Raw genomic sequence first — 16,528 nt, 5'->3', positions numbered from 1 at the left:
CTTCTGTGAGATGGAATATATATTCCCCTCTCAGGGCTGTTGTGGACTTTAAATGAACAAACATGGCGAATGCGTATAAACTCCAGCATGGTGACTGGGACACAGAAGGTCCTCAGCAAACTTGAGTTTTCACTCCTAACTTTGTCCTTTGCCAAATGAAGTCAAACCACTGAAAGTCCTCTTCGCATTCAAGAGACATTCATTTGTCCACGCCAGAAGGTGTCAGCGCAATATGAAAAGGCTTCCTGAACAGCTACAGGCAGAGCAGGAGAGATGTACACTTTGCTGAGCTGATCATAAATCTGAATGAAATAATTATGTAAAGTATTCAAGATCAATTCAGTGAGAAGAGGCCTCATCTGCCTTGATGGGCTTTTCAATTACTCATTTTTAGTACTGCATTATACCATTCTCTGGCAATAATTATTAAACATTTCCACTGTATTGCAATATAAAACTTAAAAGTCTGATTTATTTCCTGGGCACTAGACTACATAGTATAATGTTCCCCAATTAGATGGTTCTATTTGTTTAAGCCTATTTATCAGAGTGATTTTCTAGCATTGAGTCAAAACTGACACAAGCCCCCCAAGTGGAAGACGACGGAACGAGTTAGAACCAGTGGAATTAAGCACTAGCTTTGGGGTTCTGGGGGATGTGAGCCCAGGCTCCCCACTTCCTAGTCCCTGTTTCTGAATTCACAGGATTATTGGGATGATTATGTGGAGTAGTGGATATGAAGTGTTAGCCACAGCATAGAGCATGGACTCAATAAATGATGACATTATTGCCGTGACTGTGCATTCTGGGATGCCCTATATTTCCCATGTATCAATCACTTGCTAGGCTCTGGGCCCTAAGGATGCCATCAGGGCCCTTTCTCTGATTGTCTCTAAGGGAAGTCACAGTTATTGCGCACCTAACCCTTCTAGGAACCTGGGAGATCTTCCTTTATCAGCATGACCCAGCCATTTACAGAGAAGGACACTGAGGCACAGAGAGGTTAATTATTTTTTTCAAAGTCATTCAGTAACTAAGAAATCCAACCCAGGTCTGCCTTGTTTGAAAGCCCACGCATCGTACTCTCTACTACCCCCATGCTGTCTTTGAGGACCCCAGGAGGCATATTTCACTTGGTTTGAAGGGGAAGTAAGTCTTCCTTCTCTTCCTGGTTCTTCCAAGGGAGATGGCTCTTCTCTTACTGAGGATTACTTACGCCTGCTAAATTACCAGTTCCCCCCAAGTCCATCTCTGTCTGTCTTAGCATCTCCAAAGTAGAAGGTGAAGTTCTTTTGTTTTTGTTTTTTTTTTAAACCAAGGGCTATACTGTGGACAGATTGATCAGGCAACACACACACACACACACACACACAACAGCTCCACTGGAGCCTGCTCACTGTACTTGAAGCTCCCAAGCCAAGCTGGATTTAGGTTCAGGCCAGCTGGCTTGGTGCCAGGATCACAGTCTGTAAGAATCACTAAAACATCACTGGAAATGTAACGAGATGAGAGAAAATGATCTTTACCAGAACTGTCAAGAGCAAGCGTGACATGACAGCAATGATATTTATTATTATAAACAACACACCATGATTGTAATACACATAGTGATAGCATTGTGCCAGGAGCCTCTGTAACTATTTTACATACGTTAACTCATTAAAACCCTTCCAGGCCATTGAGGTTGGTACTGTAATCAGCACCTATTTTACAAATAAGAAGACTCCTTCCAGAAAGGTTAAGGAATTGGCCAGAGTCATACCACTAGTAAATAGGCTGTTGGATTCTCCCAGGCCCTTTACCATTGCCTCCTACTAGGTGTGCTTAAGTGACCAGAGATGGTGTCTAGGCTCCCTTCCAGGCTTCTTTGTTGCTAGGTGAGGTGTGCACATCCAGGGCCAAGACTTGAACTGCTCAGGGCAATAAAGAGAGAGTGAGAGTTGAGCTAGCAGTCTTCCGGCCTCCTCCTGCACAGTGCTCAGCCTCTCCTCCAAATGAATGTTGGGCAGATACTTAGAGAATATCATTTTGAAAGGAGGGCAGATTATCAGCTTGCACAGGGCACCCACATGTCCTGGTCCAGCCCTGCTCCAAAGTCTGGCCCGCTGTGTTTGCTCTCAGTATGTGCAACAGCCCATATAGCATAGAGGATTAATCTGCTTTTCAGCAGGGAACATAATCCATTAGCTCCCAGGACTCAACCTCCACGGATCAGAGGCCACGTGCCCAGAACAAGGTGACAGAAGGGCCACAGACAATGCTCATGGTCACCTCTACACTGCTCCTCCCCCAGGTTGTCACATGCTTCTCAGGTCTGGGAGGTAGAGTGCATGCCCCTGGCAAAGGGAAGATAGAGCAGAAAGGGTAAATGAAATGAATAAAATGAAAATAATCTGTTGAAAGAGATGCTAGTGTAGGAGAGGATGCCAACAACTGGTGAGAGGATATAGATAGGCACTGAGAGGTGAAGATCTTTGTACAGAAAGAGGGCAAGATTTGGACCCAAATCTTCACGACTAGAAGAGGGACTGTCAAAAGCTATCCTGGATGATGCAGCCAACACAGACATTCAAATAATGTTTCTGATGTGTTAGAAAAACCTGTACACATGTGGAGGCTCCCAGAACAAATGGAAAAAACAAGACACAACATTACACAAGCAATATGAACACGGCTATCTACACGTTTCCAAATATAAAGAGAGAAAAGTCTAGAAGGAAACAAACAAACCAAAATTACTGAGATAGTGAGGGACTTTTCTCCCCTTTACTTTTCTGTCTTTGTAAACTTTTCTAAAATAAATTTATCCTTTAGAGCAATAAAGGCAAAATCCTCATTTTAATTTTTAAAAATCTGTATTGAAAGCTCTTTCGTAAAGCAAAGCAGCTGTCTTTCTTTCCATGACTTGCACTAAAAAAATACACATGGGAAACTAGAAAGAGGTTATTTAATGACTGGGATTATTTTCTTTGGATTCTTGCTTAGATTTTACTTAAATGGTTCAAAATCCCTTCCTGGAAAGATCAAGCAATAATAACGTACATTAATTTCACTCCCAGAAAAATTAAAGATGTGAAATTTAGCCACAAGAGATGATCAGAATAGCCTAAAAATTGTAAGCAACAGAATGTTCAACACCCTGAAGTTTGTTAGGTTAAAGAGTGGACCATCCATACTATGGGCTATTATGAAATCATAGAAAAATTTTATTGAGAGATACACTGAGTACAAAAGAAAGTAGTTCATGATGTGCTATTGAGTAAAAAAGGTCACAAGACACTAGCTACCCTATTTTCTAGAATGGCATATATTCCTGTGCATATATGTATAATCTGAAAAGATACACATCAAAAGGTTAATAATGCTCTCTTGGGGGTAGTAGAATTATGAGTAATGTCTGTTTCATAATGTTTTCTTCTCTATGTGTTCTAATTTTCCTACATTGAAGAAGTACCTCTTGCATAATAATAATGAAAAGTTTATTCCTGCTGCTCTTCACCAGGATCTTCTCCTTTGGTATTAATATAATTTGCTAGCGTAAGGTTTTGGGGGAACACATCCCTTCAGCTACAATATACTGAGGGCTTGTTATAGGTATTGAATGCTTTGTGAATTTATTCTTTATGTCAACCAAGCAAGATGGGTTTTATTATCCTCATTTTTCAGATAAGGAAAACTGACTCATAAGGCCAAGTGGACTTGGCCAAAGTCATCCAACTGGAAAGTGGTGGAACCGAGATTTAATCCAGATCTATCTGACTCAAACATTCACATGCTTTCCATCTACCACACTACTTCACACAAATGTCCAGGGAAAAAATAAATATTTATGGATGATACCAAAGGACCTATCTTCCCTCATTCTCCACCATAACTGACCCTAAGTGTTAGTGTCACCTGCACTTTCTGATGCAACAATCCATATTTAGATGTACTACTGTCCTCTCCCTCAGACTCAGCTCACCCACTACCAAGATCAATAACGACTTGAGGACAGAATGCTTAAGCAACCACTGTCCCAACTGAGGATTATCACATTACTACCCCTGAGAGGCATCCTTGGTTGTGATGCCCTGTACTGACTACTGGGCTCCTAAGTTGTTCCCCTACTTTCATCTCACATCCCCCCAACAGAAGTCCCTTCTTAAACCAAGGCCCTAGTTTCTAAACCTACCCTCTCCTGCCAGATGTGCCCCAAGACCATGCTCATGGGACCACTTTCCTGTTGTGGATGCCATTCCAAGTTCCTGTTCCAAATATCCAACTTCTTCTTGGTTCTCATGTAGGAACTGGAGCCCTGACCCTGACCACCAGCCCTGATCTCTGTCTGAACTCAGCTTCATGAAGATAAATGTCCAAGATGCCACCTACATGAACTTCTGGATAGTATTCTCTCAGATGTCCCACTGCCATGAGGTCCACCCACTTGTTAGAATGCTTGAGACTCCATCTGGGATCTTGACATTGTTTAGGTTATTCTCTTGAGGCTTATGTCTGCCATACCAGAAGGGTGAGACAACCTATCCGGAGAGAATATAGATCAGAGTTGAGGAGGGGGATCAAGATTAGATTTTTTAAAAGTTTCTTAACGTTTATTTATTTTTGAGACAGAGAGAGACAGAGCATGAACGGGGGAGGGTCAGAGAGAGAGGGAGACACAGAATCCAAAACAGGCTCAGGCTCTGAGCTGTCAGCACAGAGCCCGATGTGGGGCTTGAGCTCACAGACCGCAAGATCATGACCTAAGCCGAAGTCGGACGCCCAACCGACCAAGCCACCCAGGCACCCCAAGATTAGATTTTTAAAAAGAAGTATTGTGTATTCAAGTCTGAAAAGAAAGTGATGTCATAAATAGGATGAGGGAAGAGTAGACACCCTAAGGGTAAAGGCAGGTCATGAGGCACCTTTCAAAATGGGTATGGCATGTGATTCAGGACTAAGAGTGTGATTAATGAAAAGTTCTGGAAACTTTTGCAGTCATGCTGATGACATAGCTTAGAAAGCTAGTATTGAAAAGTCTGCTCATGACCAGATGCCCAACGAGTTGACTTAACTATAGGTTGCTGAGCATTCTGGAAATTAAACCTTGTCTCCCTGTTTGAACCTGGATTGCTGTACCTGGCTCACTTGGCTGGATGAAGACCAGTCACAGGTCTCTTAAGCTCTCTCTTGAAGGGAGCCAAGCAGCCTGCTTTACCATCAAATCTCTCCCAAGTGACTTTAAACTTAAACTTAGCGGGGTGCCTGGGTGGCTCAGTCAGTTAAGCGTCCCCGCATCGGGCTCTGTGCTGACAGCTCAGAGCCTGGAGCCTGCTTCGGATTCTGTGTCTCCCTCTCTCTCTACCCCTCCCCCACTCATGCTCTGTCTCTCTGTCTCAAAAATAAATAAATATTTTTTTAAATTTTTTTAAAATAAAACATCCTTATTTTAGAAAATTTAGAAATACAAAAGGCACAGAAAGGAAAGAAAAATCACCCATAATACTACTACCAGACACAACTGCCCATTGTAATATGTCTTAAGTTTTTGGTCTCAGGTAGTCAGGAAAAAAAATCAGAGATTGAAATGAGTGGTGAAGGCTTTATTTAGTCATTTGGAGGATGGCTAACGTGGTGGCTTTACTCAGACCACATGGAGTGTGGAGATTCTGGGAGACAAGGGGAGACTAACCTGGACTTGGACAGATTAGTTAACCCATCTACATCACAGTTGTTTCTTCAAGGGTAGCTTAATGATCCTTACCAGTTATTTTTAGTGGGGTGGGGGGGAGGGATTGGAAACCATATATGTAAAGGCCTTGGCCAATATAGTGCTCAAAAATGGTAGCTATTATTATTATTACAGTTAAGGCTATTAATAACCATCTAGAAAAACAAAGAACAGGTTTTCATAGACCCAAGGCTTATTGGAAGAAGCTGATATTTTCTGAAAAGCAAACAACTTTGGGAGCATTCTCTGAATCGGAAGAAACAACCTTCTGTTCAATGCCTAATTACCATCTGGTAACTGAGGTTGTGGATAAACAACCGTATTTACCTGAGGTGGCTTCGATGTCTTGGAAAACATTCTTTGTTTCAGTACTGGGCCAAGGGTCTTAGTCTTATCCCCCATTAGAATCTTTGCCAGAGGCAACTGGAAAGAGCACAGGCTTTGGCTTCAGACAGCGCTAGGTCAGAATGGATCATTCTGAGCTTCATTTCCTCATCTGTAAAATGGAAATAATTATTCCCATCAAGGATTCAATTATGTGACCATACTAAGTATCTGGCACATAGAAAATGTTAATTAAATATTAATTACTTTTGGCTTTTCTGATACAGTCACCTAAAATCATCCCAAAGTTTTTAAATGTTGAAAAGTTACGAAAGTTCTCTGTGACTGCCAGTAAAGGGGGTTCTAACTGGAATCCGGTGCACAAGTCCAAGAAAGTCACATTGTTTAGAAATCCACCCTCACATCAACAAAGCTGCAAAAGGGAAACTAAGCACCCTTTAAGAAAATATGAAGCAAAGTACTATTTACATTTACCAAGTACTTATGTGTGGAGTGGGGTATTTAGTTGTTATGGGCCGTATAGGCAGTCTATGTGGTTCCATGGGACTAAGCTTGACTAGAGAGAAACTTCTTACCTAAGATAAGGGGATGGCACTATTAGGAGGGACTGTGGCACAGGGAAACAGCATAAACATTAGAGCCAGGTAGGGCTCAACCCTGGCTCTACCACTGTTGGACTTGGACAGGTTAGTTAACCCATCACGTCACAGTTGTTTCTTCAAGGATAGGCTTAATAATGCATGCCAGTTTTGATGGGGGGGAGGGAGTGGGGTGGGAATGGAAACCATAGATGTAAAGGCCTTGGCCAATATAGTACTCAAAAATGGTAACTATTATTATTATTATTTTTTTTATTATTATTATTATAGTTAAGGCTATTAATAACCATCTAGAAAAACAGTCCCAAGTCAGAAGGAAGTCCAAGGAGTTGTCTAAGGGAGCTAAGGCAGATATTATAGCCCAAACATAGAGCTGGGAATCTCACAACCAAAGGGAGGAGGCAGGTACACCTAGTTATGTATCAGGCTCTGTGCTATGTAGTGGGAAAGCAAGGAGAAAAAATACCAAAAGACATCATGCCTGCCCTCGTGTAGCTTACAGGTTATTAGAGAAGTAGCCATTAATCAAGCAAACAAATGCATGTAAAATTAAAAACTACAGTGTCTAAAAGGAAAGAGATGTGTCCTGTGAGAACATATAAGGGAGGGAATTGCCATGTGGAAGAAGGCAGGGAAGTCTTTTCAATGAAAAAATAAGTGAGCTGAGACTAAGTAAACGACGGAGGGGAAGGAAGAGACGAGAGAGGGAAAGAAGGAAGAAGAGGGGGAGATGGAGAGAGGGAAAGGACGGGAGGGAAAAGCAAATACAAATTTGTCGGGCTTTGGCAGGAGAAGACACAAGTCCAGTGTAGCCAAGTGCAGAAAACAAGGAGGCAGATAGCACGGTATGAGGCTAGAGAGGTAGGAAGGCAGAGATTCAAGTTTGTTAAGGATTTCCGTCTTGGTTCTAGAAGCAATGAAAAGCTTGATTCTAGAAGCAATGAAATTGTTCTAAGGAGGGGGATATTGTAATTATATTTGTGTTTTTGAAAGATCACTTTGGCTTGCCATATAGAGAACAAATTGGAGAAAGGCAAGAGACAAGGTACAAAGGCTACTTAGAATAACTTTATATTAGTTCAGATTAAAAATGACATAGCTTAGTCTGGGGTAGTAGTAATGATGGTTGTAGGAATTCAGGAGATATTTGGAAGGTAAAATGGACAGCTGCTGGATGTGAAGCGGGGGAAGGAGGAAAGAACCCAGGTGGACATCCAGTGTTTCTGACTCGCACAACTGAATTAGGGCCAGGCTAGACAGAGGATAGTAAAGTTAGTTGCTGACAAGGTGGATTTGGGGTGGTTTTAATCCAACAGGAAATGCAAATAGAAGATAGGAGGTCAGAGATACATGTCTGGAGACCAGAGGAATGACCAATGCTGGAAAGATAAACTTGTGACTCATCCGCACATAGGTAGTAATTAAAGCCATGAGTTGGATGAGATCACCTGCAGAGACAGAATAAAGTCAGAACTGGAGAGGGCTTAGGACTAGCCTTGAGCCATTTCAGATTCAAAGACCGGTAGAGGAGGATGAGCAGCCAAAGAAAGTGGAGGAGACAGGAAAGTGGAGGGGTTGGTAGGACAGGAAGGAGCTATGACACTAAAGCCAAGCAGAGAGAGAGTGCTTCAAGAAGAAAGACTACATAGTATTTACTGGATTAGGCACTGCAGAAGGCACTGATGGTCTTAGCTAGAGCTGTCTGGGTACCGTGATGTTCCCCAAACTCCTGGGATTGGGCTGAGAATAAGTGGGAGGTGAAGTGAAGGCAGAAAGCCAAGCCAATGCCTTCAAGCATTTCGTGACAGAGAGAGAAAACACTGTAACTGGGGAGAAATGGAGGAGTCACTGAGGATTGCTTAATTTTTCAATGGGAAAGACTCCAATGTGCTTAATAGGCTAAAGGGAATGATTTCGTGGGGGCAAAAGTTGAATCTGGAGGGGCGAAATGTAATTGTTAGAGTCAGGTAGAAGTGATGGGAGCAAAGCAGAGATGTAGGCAAAGTAAGACTCCTCTATTATAAACAGCAAGAAGGAGGACAGGGTAGATGCAGCCGAGAAAATGAAGGACTTTACATCTGATGACTTCTGTTTTTTCCTGTAAAGTAAGAAGCAAGGTAAAACAATAGGAGTAAGGGGAGAGATAAAGATCGGAGGTTTGGGGAGAGTGGAGGAGATTTGAGATCATCGTTGTCAAGAATGGGAAAGTAAAATGATAAATAGAAAGTATTTTACCAGAGTCTAATCTGCTGAGGTTTTATCAGATACACAGAGCAGTATAGCAGGACAGACTCAAGGCTAGGAGTCAATTAATATAGGAGACAATCAGTCTTATCACAGGGTGAGCAGTTTATCTTAGGTTAGGATTTCGTCACATCAGGAAGATACAATGACAGAGAGGTAAGTAAGTTTTTAGAGTTTGTATATTATATATGTAAAAATAAAGACTTACAAGAAAATAACACAGGGGCGCCTGGGTGGCTCCGTTGGTTGAGCATCTGACTCTTGGTTCCAGCTCAGGTAGTGATCTCACGGTTTCATGGGTTCAAGCCCCCAGGACAACACAGAGCCTGCTCGGGACTGTCCCTCTGTCTCTCTGCCCCTTCCCCACTTGCACTCTCTCTGTCTCTCCAAAAATAAATGAATAAACTTAAAACAAAAAAAGATAACACACTGTTGACAAAGACGAGCTAGGAAAGGGGACTTGCCCTTCTAGATTTTAAAATATATTACAGTGCTGTGGGCAGGGGGTGGGCAGGAGACCAAAATGGAAAGCCCAGAAACATGTTTGGGAACGGTATAGGATTCGGTTGAATATATGCTCCATTTGCCTGGGAAAGTCTCAGTTTTGCCTGTTATTCCAGAACAATGGTTAGTAACACCCTCTTCATCCTTGTTTGGACAATAAACTACATTGTCATCCTATAGATGACAGAGGTGGCATCCTAAAATCCCCCACAAAATGGGGGAAAGATGGATTAAGTAGTGTGAAAGTAATTCACGGTGTGGACTTCTGGTGTCCCATCCCACATGTAAGAAGCTTGGAAGTCACCACTCCATTCTAACAGCAAGTAAAGTCATCTGTAAGCTAAAGAAAGTCAAAGGTAAAGAAAAAATCCTGAAAGAAACCAGAGTGTGTGTGGGGGGGTGGGGGGGGAACACTTACCTATATAGAAATAAAGATAAAAATTATATCCAATTTCTCCTCAGAAACCATGCAAATATGAGGAGAGTGGAGTGAAATACTTAATGTGTTGAAACAAAATACCAACTGAGAATTCTGTGCTCTCTGAAGTTATTCTTCAAATGTGAAGAGGAAATAAAGACTGTCAGGCAAATCAAAATTGAAGGAATTTGTTGTCAGTAGACCTGTCTTGCAAGAAATGCTTTAGAAGTTATTTATAGAGAAGAAAAATAATATAATTCAGAAACTTGGATCTTCATAAAGAAGAGCATCAAAGAAGGAATAAGTGAAGGAATAAAATAGTTTTTATTTTTTGTTATTCTTAACTGAACTAACAGATAACAGTTTGTTCAAAATAATAATAGCAATAATACATTCAATTATGTATGTTTACATCTATATACATGCCACGTATAAGTGAAATGAATGACAACAGTGTAAGGGACCAGAGGAAGGAACTGGGAATCTTTGGTCATTATAAAGTGACTGCACTATCTGTAAAACAGTATAGTGTTATTTAAAAGTAGGCTTGAACTAGTTATAAATGTATACTATGAATTCTAGGACAACCACTATAAAAGCCAAAAAAAAAAAAAAAAAAAAGGAAGTATAATTGATTTGCTAAGAAAGGAGAGAAAATAGTATCATATAAAATGTTCAATCAAAGCCAAAAATGACAGAAGTGTGAAAGGCAAAAATAAAAACAAAAAAGGGCAACCAATAGAAAATAAATGTGGCAAATATTAATCCAACTATATCAATAATCACCTTAAACATGAATAGTCTAAATATACCAACTAAAAGACAGATTGACAGAGTGAATCAAAAACAAGACCCTGATGTGTTGTCTATAAGAAATTCACTTTAAAAATAAAGACACATATAAATTAAAAGCAGAATGATAGAGAAAGATACACAGTGCTAACACTAATCATAAGAAAGAAAGAGTAGCTGTAGTGATATCAGACAGAGCAGACTTGAGAGCAAGGAATGTTATCAGGAATAAGAGGAACATTACATAATGATAAAGGGTTAAGTACTCCAAGATGACATAATAATCCTTAATATGTATGCACCTAACAACAGAGCATCAAAATATGTGATGTGAAAACTGGTAGAGCTACAAGGAGAAATAGATGAATCCACTATCATAGTTGGAGACTTCAACACCCCTCTATTAGAAATGGACAGACCTACCAGTCAGAAAATCTGACATAGCCAAACTCAACAGTACTATCAATAAAGTGGATATAATTGACATCTATAGACTATTTCATCTAACAATAGCAGATTACACATTCTTCTCAAGCTCACATGAAATATTCACCAAGATATACCACATTCTGGGCCATAAAACACACCTTAACAAATACAAAGAAATCATACAATGTCTGCTCCCAGACTACAATGAAATTAAGTTAGAAATCAATAACAGAAAGATAGCTGAAAAATCCCCATAAACAGCACATTTCTTTTTTTTTTTTATTTTATAAATAGCACATTTCTAACCAACACGAGTCAAGGAAGAAATTTCAAAAGAATTTTAAAAATATTTAAACTAAGTGAAAATGAAAATACAATTTATCAAAATGTGTAGAATATAGCGAAAGCAATGCTTAAGGAAAATTTATAGCATTGAATGTATATATTAGAAAAGAAAGGGTTGCCTGAGTGGCTCAGTTGGTTAAGCTTCCGACTTCAGCTCAGGTCATGATCTCACAGTCTGTGAGTTCGAGCCCCACGTAGGGCCCTGTGCTGACAGCTCAGAGCCTGGAGCCTGCGTCGGATTCTGTGTCTCCCTCTCTCTTTGCCCCCTCCCTGCTCATGCTCTGTCTCTCTCACTCTCAAAAATGAATAGATGTTAAAAAAAATTAATGAAAAAAAATAAAGAAAAGAAAAAGGTCTAAGCAATAATCTCAGCTTCCACCTTAGGAAACAAGAAGAAGAAAGAAAATTGCATCCAAAGTAAGCAGAAGAGAAGTAATAAAAATGAGAGCGGAAATCAATGAAATTGAAAACAAGAAATCAATAGAGAAAACTAACAAAATCAAAAGATTGGCTCTTTGAAAAGATAAAAAAAACCCCTAGCCAAAAAAAAAAAAAAAAAAAAAAAAAAAAGAAGAGAGAGAGAGAGAAAAAACAAAAATCACTAATATCAGAAATGAAACACGTAACATTACTATAGATCCAATGGACACTAAAGGAATAATAAAGGGCTATTATGAACAACTCTATGCCCATAAATGTATCACCTACATGAAATGGACCAATTCCTTAACAGACACAATCTGTCAAAACTTACACAAGAAGAAATAGGCAATCTGAATAGACCTGTATCTATTGTATCTATTAAAGAACTGAATTACTAATTAATAACCTTCCAAAACAGAAAGCACCAGACCCAGATGGGCTCACTGGTGAATTCTACAAACATTGCATGATGAAATTATACCAACATTCTACTTTCTAACTCATTCTATGATGCCTGTATTACCCTAACACCAAAACTAGACAAAAATTTTCAAAAAAAGAAAAAAAACCCTGCAGACTCATATTTTTCATGAAGGTAGATGCAAAATTCCTCAACGAAAATGTTAACAAATCAAATTCAGCAATGTATAAAAATTACATATACCATAATCAAGTGGAATTTATCCCAGGTAATGCAAGGCTGGTTCAACATTTGACAATCAGTTAATGTAATCCGTCACTTTCAACAGACTGAAGAAGAAAAATCATGTGATTATTTCAATAGATGTGGAAAAAGCATTTGACAAAATCCAATACCCACTCATAATAAAAACCCTCAGCAAACTAGGAATAGAGAGGAATGTCCTCAACTTGATAAAAAGCATCTACAAACAAAACCTATACCTAATATCATACTTACTGGTAAGAAACTTGAAGCTTTCTCAGTAAGATCAACAACAAGTCAAGTATGTCCCCTCTCACCACTACTTTTCAACATCATACTGGAAATTCTAGATAATGCAATAAGAGAAGAAAAGGAAATAAAAAGTTATACAGAATGGGAAAGAAGAAATGAAACTCTTTTTTTTCTCTGATGACCTGATAGTCTATGTAGGAAAATCTGAAAGAATCAACAAAAACCTCGTGGAACTAATAAGCAATTATAACAAAAGATTAATGATTGCCAGGGGTTGGAGGGAGGGGAGCATGAATAGGCAGAATACAGAGGATTTTTAAGGCAGTGAAACTATTCAGTATAATACTGTAATACTTACTTCAATGGTGGATACATGTCATGATACATTTTTCAAAACCCATAGAATATACAGCACCAAGAGTGAACCCTCATGTAAACTCTGGACTTTGAGTGCTGATGATGTGTCAGTGTAGGTTCATCAGTTATAACAAATGTACCACTCTGGTGTCAGATATTGGTAATACAGAAAGTTGTTCATGTGTGAGGACAGGGAGTCTATAGGAACTCTGGACTTCCTCCCCAATTTTGTTGGAAACCTAAAACTGCTCTTCAAAAATTAAGGTTAGGGGTGCCTGGGTGGCTTAGTCAGTTAAACGTCTGACTTCGGCTCAGGTCATGATCTCACGGTTTGTGAGTTCGAGCCCCGCATCAGGCCCTGTGCTCTCGGTTCAGAGCCTGGAGGCTGCTTGGGATTCTGTGTCTCCTTCTCTCTCTGCCTCTCCCCCTCCCCTGCTCACGCTCTGTCTCTGTCTCTCAAAAAATGAATAAATGTTAAAAAAAATTTTTTTTTTTTAATTAAGTTTAGGGACGCCTGGGAGACTTGGTTAAGCATCTGACTCTTAATTTTGGCTAGGGTCATGATCCCAGAGTCTTGGGATAGAGCCCCGCCTTGGGTCTACGCTAAGCATGGAGCCTGCTTGAGATTCTCTCTTTCTACCCTCTGCCCCTCTTCCCTGTTCGCTCTCTCACTCTCTCTAAAATAAATAAATAAATAAGTAAATAAATAAATGTGCTAATTTTTTAAATTAGTTCATAGTGTGGAAAAAGTGGAGTTGGAGCCCTATTCCATCATATTAAAAAATAAAATCTAAATGCATTGAAAACCAAAACACGGAAGGTAAAGTTATAAAGCCAACGGAAAAAAATATTGGAAAATATCTCTGTGGTCTCAGTTAGGCAAGACCGCAAAAGTGCAAGCCATAGAAGAGAAATTGGTAAATTTGACTAGATGCAAGTTATGTCTATTAAATGAAAAATTCCAAAAGTAAGATTAACAGCTGGGTGACAGAAAGATATTTGTAAATGATTGGGGATTCATATCTAGAAAGTACTACAAATCAGCAAGAAAAAGACCGGAAAATCCACCAGCAAAAATTCTGATGAGGCAATTCACAGAAGGAGAAACCTGATAAATTTGTGAAGAGCTGCTCAAAGTTGCTAGCATTAAATGAAAACAAGATACCTCTTTACATCCATCAGATGAGAAACAATTAGAAAGCCCAATAATCCTAAGTACTGGTGAGGATATGGGAAAACGGGAACACTTGTGACTAGCTAATAGAATGAATGGTGTAGCCATTCTGTACAACGGTCTTGCAGTACTTAGTGAAATTAATACGTTTATATCCACAACCCAATAGCTTTGCAATCCCACTCCATGGTTTATATTGCTAAGAAACTCTCACGTGGGTTCCCAAGCAGAGCAGCGTGAAGGTCTTCATTACAGCATGTTTGTGGAGGTAAAGATCTGGAAGTCAGCTGACTGCGCCTCACTGGGAAAATGGATAAGTAAAATGTGGTCTGTGCATGCAGTGGAATACTAGGCAGCAGTCAGAAGCAACGAATTACGTTCACATACGGTAACAGTGGCATACGGGCATTCCCACTTTTTGAAAGTTCGCTTTCTACCACCCCGCTTTTACACAAGACCTACTCTAGTGTGTGTTTTCACCAACTGAGGGAGGTCCACAGACGGTTTTCACTTTCGTGAAAAAAGGCAAGAAGTGAAAATAGCATGCAGCATTTGTTGGGCAGTGAGCTGTTGGGAGGCAGTGCACCCCTGAGCAGCGAGAGTGGCCTGGCCAACCTCCTTCCCCTGGAACGGTGCTCAGCATCCCCGCATCAAGCCCCACGGCTTTGAACTGTATCTGTGAGCATCTGTGTTTCCTCTTGATTTGTTGTGTGCATCTGTTAGCAAGATGTATCTTAAGGTGTCAGAAGAGCCTTAGAGAGGTTATTTTTGGGGTCTGGGAACACTCAACAAATTTTCCACATAAATTAATGGTAACTGCTTCTTTAGTTTATGCCATGTCAGCTTACAAACGGTTTCATAGGTATGCTGTACTTTCAGATAGTGGGGGACACCGGTATCTTAAAAGTGTTAAGATTAAGTGGAAGAAACTTTCAAATACAAAACAATTGTATGTAACTTCAAGTAAGTCACGTATGTATAAACACAAATAATACATATAGTATATTTTTTATATTTATATATTGTATATTTTATTTATACATATATTTTATATACATTTATAAAGATACACACAAACGGATATATACAAATAGAGGTAGGATAAAGAATGTAAAGATGAGGGGCGCCTGGGTGGCCTAGGTCGGTTAAGCGTCCGACTTCCGCTCAGGTCACGATCTCGCGGTATGTGAGTTCGAGCCCCGCGTTGGGCTCTGTGCTGACCGCTCAGAGCCTGGAGCCTGTTTCAGATTCTGTGTCTCCCTCTCTCTGACCCTCCCCCGTTCATGCTCTGTCTCTCTCTGTCTCAAAAATAAATAAACGTTAAAAAAAAATTAAAAAAAAAAAAAGAATGTAAAGATGAATAAAATAGGAGATTGCCTTTGCTTTGTCTAGTGATAAAAATATATGATGAACTAAGGAGCTTGAGTGACTTCATTTTTTTTTTTTTTTTTTGCCTGGTGTCCTAAAAGGAATATGAATTTTTAAAAGTAAAATAAGTACAATACGGATATTATCTTATTAAATTGTATTTGAAGATTAAATGAGTAATTCAGATAAAGCACTTAGCTGAGTATCTAGCACATACTAAACACTCCATAAATGTTATCGATTATTGTTATTAGCACTACTCATGACATAGCTCCTGCCAATCGATTGGAGTTGGCACGAAAGACCAACTGAATTTAGATGATTTCCCTCAAGAGATCCCTCCAGGTCTAACAGTCTATAACAGTACTAGAGGGATAGGCAAGTCTCGGCAGCAGACCCAGAAGCAAGCAGGAGATATGCTGAGTCTTGGGGAATGGAAGTGGCTACCAGGTTTTTTTTGCAGTGTCCAAGGAAACCTTGATGGTTAACTTGGGAGAACACCGATACAATGCACAAACTGGGAAAGTAGAGACCGCAAGGTAAATAGTGCCATGAAGCTTAGAGAGAGTTTAAGTACTTTGGTGTACTTCTTCCAAAGGGGTGTTTTCTTCTAGCATTTTGATTTCACCTTATAAAACTGTAGCTGAATTGCAAATGTTAGCTATTCAGAGGGTGTTGGCTTTGGATTATTCCTTCCTTTTCTTCCTCCTCCCCACCACCCCCCCTCCCCCTCTTCCTCCTGCTTCCTTGAAGTGGGACCCAGCTTATCTTAGCGAACTAAGCAAGATCATCACCTAGTGGTCTGTTTCTCAAAGTGCTGACACAAGATCCTGGTCCCAGAGAGCAGGGAACATGTGCCAAATCCCTGCCCTCATGTTAATTCAACAAGCATTGACTGGGACTC

General features: G+C 40.0%; 1 protein-coding gene across 4 annotated transcripts in view; it reads left to right on the top strand.

Moving 5' to 3' along the window:
• Nucleotides 1–16,528, top strand: part of SPON1 (spondin 1) — a 257,912-nt gene that overhangs the window by 55,870 nt on the left and 185,514 nt on the right. The window lies entirely within an intron of this gene.

This window comes from Acinonyx jubatus, chromosome D1, assembly GCF_027475565.1.
Source record: "Acinonyx jubatus isolate Ajub_Pintada_27869175 chromosome D1, VMU_Ajub_asm_v1.0, whole genome shotgun sequence".
Classification (NCBI taxonomy): Eukaryota; Metazoa; Chordata; class Mammalia; order Carnivora; family Felidae; genus Acinonyx; species Acinonyx jubatus.
This window is presented reverse-complemented; position numbering and strand designations above follow the sequence as displayed.